Below are 5337 nucleotides of genomic sequence, written 5' to 3'. Positions count from 1 at the left end.
AATTAAGTGTGAACTGCATCGAGATTTTGGTCATATCTGATCCGATTGGTTTTCAGCCCTAATCATTTTTAATTATTTCATTTAACAGGTTATACAAGTCACAATATTTAATTAGTGTTTGTTCAAAGTAATATAGTCTCCTTTTATTAATATTGATCTCATTTTAAATATTATATCTAATATAAATTTTAATTTTAAAATAGAAAAATAAATAATTCTTTATGGTTGATTTCAACGAGTAACCAACAACAAACCACAAACATAAACTATTAAAAACCAACTTATTGAGTAGTCTAATAACATAACAAGTAAAAAAAGTTAGTTATTAATGGTAAAAGTCTTTTTCTATAATTTCTTCTTTGACATTCAATGATTAACATCATATTTTTCAGTGTTTTAATTTGTTTGTTTTATTCCACTCAAAACTATGATGTATTTTTTATAATATATTTTAGGTTATATAGACAATTNTTTATCTTTTACCATTTATTACACAAACCCGAATTCTTCTTTCTAAAAAAAATTTTGAAATTCCAAAAAAAAAAAATCACACCAAAATATAAGATAAAGAATCATTCAAATCCTAAGAAAAAAATATACAAAACATATGAAAAAGAATCATCCAAATCCTAAAAAAAAATATACAAAACATAGGAAAAAGAATCATCCAAAACTAATAAAAAGAATCGTCCGAAATTTAGGAAAAAGAATAAAAAAAACTAGTTAAAAGAATTATCAAAGCTAAATAGGAGGAGGAGAAGACCGCAGGGTGGCCGGTGACGACGTCTTGAACGGCGTTTGGTGGGGGACTCGTGGTGGCGCGTTGCGAGGAGGAAGCTACGGAAGTCGCGCATTGCAAGTGGAGGAGTCGCCATGGATCGGAATAGTTGATCGTGTGTCGCGAATGGGAACCCGGCGGTGGCTACGTCGCAATGGATGGAGGCCGCAATGGTGTTCGGCGGTGCAGATCCCGCGGCAGTGGAGGCGACTATGTCCAACGAAGAAGGACGGCTCGTATGGCAGCGAAATGATGAGACACCGACGGGGTGGTTCCAAATGCGGCAATCACGTCGGTGGATCGAGGATGAAGCGATACGTTGGTTCAAACGGTGGCTCGTGCGGCGGCAGTATGAGGAGGAAGCGATGCGGTGGTTTTAATGGTTACAAGAAATGAAAACAGCGGAAAGGAACAATGCCATAGAGCACTCAATGCATGGAAGAATATGCACTTCCAATTCTTCACCATGATTGATGCTATAGTGTTATTACACCCTCTAAATTTTTCAAATTAATCATTAATACACTCTTTAAATTTTTCAAGAAAAAAAAATCCAAAACGACCCCTGACAATAACATAAAAAGACGAGGCCCCTAGGAAAAAAAAACTCCTATCCGACCCCTATTTTTTTAACTCCGTTAGACAAGTTAGCCCTTCCGTTAATAATTTGTCTCTAGAGCTGATTGACTATACCAACGTGGCACGTTAAGTTAATGATGTGTCAGTTAAATGCCAACCTGGATAGGCAGATTAATGGGCCATCCAACCCGCCCCTAACAATTCCATTAAAAATAAACAAGTTTCATATGTGATGACACAGAACTCCTCTTTTACTCTCTAGAATTACAAAAAATCCTAATGCCCTCCCTTCCAAAATTCGTTGAAGACACTTGCTTGGAGGAAGACATTGGTCCCAACAGAGCTATTGACGGCGTTTTGACGGCGTCGTGACGGAAGAACTGTCTGTTTAGAAGTATGCTTCGTTACTCACTCTCTCTGCCATTGCATGTGTATGATCAAATTGAAGGTGATTTTATTCACACTTTCTGCCATTGAACATACTTTGAAACTTATGATTTAAAGTATTGTTTATATTCAAATTTTGCATGAAGGGTTGAATTAGAACATGGCTTAGGATTCAATAACAACAAATATGCTCTATATATTTTGACCGAAAAACTTATGTATTTACAAAAGAAAATCATTCAGTGTTCCTGCTCCCTCTGAGTTTTCAATGGATTCGCTTATGTTGTCGACTGGTGTAGAATACAATTAATGTGATCGGAGGCTGATAAAAATTGTGTGCTTTGAGTTGGGATCCTGAATTTGTGTGTTGCTACTGCATATACGTGTACTAGCTCATGAAAACTATTTAGTGATCATAAATTTTCTGACCATGTTATGATTCAAAGCCTCAAGGTTTAATCATTATTTATTAAGATATGGCCTTTACTACACACTGCAAATATACTAATTTAGTAAAGCAAATTTACTAATTTACTAAGTAGTATATTGAAATGCAATATTGTGTCTGTTTTGAATCTTACCTAAGAAGAATATGATATTTTTCTTTGCTCCACCACATATATGCACACACAAAAATATTCCATTAGTATGAACTAATTTATCTAAATTTTAGATAAATTGATATATAATTCACATTATTATGTTTAGTGAATAATCTACATTAAAATTTGTCTATCCATGTATTAAAATTTGATAAATTGATATATAATCTACATGAAAATTTGATAAATTGATATATAATCTATATTAAAATTACTAAATAATCTACATTATTTTTAAATATATTTATGTATTACCTATTGTTATTGTTGCTGAATTTGTCTTTTATTGGTGCTGCAGATGTCTAACTTTGTAGTACTCGTGTTTCACCATGGTGGGAGACTTGGAAAGGATAGTAATAGGGTGTTGAAGTATTTGGATGGAAAGGTACATAAATTTTCTCCAATGGACTTAGATTTAGTGAACTTTTTTTATCTAGAAGAACTACTAAAGAGTTTAGGGTATGCTGATTATGCTGTAATGTACTGGTTAGAACCCACAGCTCGAAATTTAGAATTTGGTCTGCATGTGATTAAGAAAGATTCTGAGATAAATGATTTGAGAAACAGTTTATTGGCGAATGACTATTTAGAATTTAATTTATACTTTGAACACCCAGTTGGTGAGCCTTGCTATGTTAACGAGGATTTAGGTCAGGAATATTGGATCCAACCAGTAAACAGTGAAGAATATTGGATCCCCACAGATTGTCAAGGAATCCTCCCTCCCCCAATCGTACGTCCAGCTGGCCGGCCAAAACTTAGGAGGATGAAAGCTCCTATCGAAATGGTGATTGGAAATAAAGTTAGGGGATCGCACCAAGTAACTTGTAGTAAGTGTGGAGAGAAAGGTCATTATCACAAGACTTGCAAAGGTGCACCTAAGGATCCAAATTAGCAGTCAAAGACTAAAAAGACAAAGAAGGAAAGCAAGACTCAATCAGAAACTTCTGTTGGAGCAGCAACAAACAAGCCAGGACAACAACATGATCCAATGGTTGTATTTGTTATTTTGCGTATTCTGTTTTTTTTTTAATTATGTTAATTCTGCTAGGTCTATTATGTGTTGTTAATTGCAAATTGCTGAATCTATGTTATATTTGCATCATCATTTCCAGGCAAAGGCAAAAAAAGAATAAGAAAAAAATGCCAAACTGAAAGCCTCGCCCAATGTAAATTTTGGTGAAGAGATTGATTTATCTCAATCTGCACCTCCTAATGATGGACCTGTGAGTATAGGATTGTATTTGGTGACTTTTGTCTTGCTAATTTTTTGTGCTGAAATGGTTCTTCTATCTTGTGCAGGCTATATAGCAAATTTCCAAACCTCCTGTTGGGTTTCGAATGAAGCAAACTATTGTAAGGCCGCCAATACCACCCACTCAAAATCATTTAGAGCCACTTGGACCAGCTACCTCAGGGGCATCTAGCAGCTTGTTTACCTTCATGCCAACACCTGATTTTAGGTCTCCAACTAACACTTGAGAAGATTTATTAATGGATTAAAAGCACCAAGTGAAGACTCATGTATTTTGTTGGTCTATAAGTGAAGAGTCATATGTATCTTATGAACTCAATTAATTATCTTTTGGTTCCTTAATAGTTGTAAATGAATTTGCTGGTATATAAGTTAGACAACCGACAATTTAGAGACATATTATTTTGCTATTGCACAGCACAAACAATCATACTTTGGTGCTAAGTTTATTATAATAGATTATGGAATGATTTTGGATTGTGTTTATAGCTCCATCTTTATTATCATAAAGCACATATGAAAATCATATTGTACAGACTTTTTTTAATTTGATAAAACATATATTTAGCTTACAATTATTGTATACCCAGATTCTTATATCTTCATCCATCAAAATATGTGATCACACATTTGTAATATAATCTAATTTCTTTCAATACAATATCATCTCAGATTAAAGTGACAGCAAATTCATTAACATAAAACATAATATTACACAGATTCAGTTACATCTTAAAAGTATTACAAGGCAACATAATTATCACAAAATATCACAGCTAAGGTTATGACAATTACTTAGAACATATTCTAAAGACTACAGCAATTATGATACTAGTTATACCCAAAATTATAAGCCTAAAACATCTGAGGTGATATCTACCACCTTGAGATCCAATTTTGTTTTGATTTTTTAAATTCAATTCAATCTCTAACTCCTTCATTCTATGTTCTACCTACCTCCTTCAATCTCCTTTCCATCAAAATAGCATTGTTAGAAGTAATGTCCTCATCCATATTTTCGTGAACTAATACATCTAGCCACTTGAAATACTTGCAATGTGGGATGGATGCATGGAAATAAAAAATTTTGATTGTTAAAAAAAAAAAAACCAAAATTACATAAAATTTTCAAATTTAAGAAATATACAAAAAAAAAAAATCAATACTTACATTGTAATTAGGGCATCTCAAGAAGAATTTATCTGGATTAAGTTCTGTGCAAGATTGGAAGAGAATTGCATAGGACTCACAGTGACATTTTGGAGATATGAATTTCTTCTTTCTTGGCTGTCCAACTCTTCCTGAAAAAAAGGTGCATCACTTACTCTCTTCGCCAACACTATAACCACGCAGGTTGCGACTCCTAGTTTCCGAAGAATGATCTTCATGGCTCATGGTGGTAGACAGTTAGGGTTCTACACAAGAAGGAGGGAGAAAAAGGCGTTTAGGGTTCATTATGTTCTGTGAAGTGCAGATAAAACACGAAATGTATTTTCAAAAAATTGTCAGGGACCGAGTTGGGTGATTCATTAATATGCCAATCCAAGCTGGCACTTAACGGACACATCACCATCTTAACTTGCCACGTATTCATGTTCCGTTAACCCAAAAAATAGATTATTGACGTAGGGGCTAATTTGTCTAAAAAAAAATTCAGGGGCTGAAAAGTAGTTTTTTTTTTTCTAGGAGCCTTGTTGTCTTTCGCAAAAATTGTCAGGAATCGGATTGGGTATTTT

General features: G+C 34.0%; 1 long non-coding RNA gene across 1 annotated transcript; it reads left to right on the top strand.

Annotated features, from left to right (window-relative positions):
• LOC110266692 lies at positions 1458-2921 on the top strand. Its single transcript, XR_002354179.1, has 2 exons — positions 1458-1751; positions 2645-2921. It is a non-coding gene; the product is annotated as an uncharacterized LOC110266692 (long non-coding RNA).

This window comes from Arachis ipaensis, chromosome B09 (assembly GCF_000816755.2).
Source record: "Arachis ipaensis cultivar K30076 chromosome B09, Araip1.1, whole genome shotgun sequence".
NCBI classification, from domain to species: Eukaryota; Viridiplantae; Streptophyta; class Magnoliopsida; order Fabales; family Fabaceae; genus Arachis; species Arachis ipaensis.
This window is presented reverse-complemented; position numbering and strand designations above follow the sequence as displayed.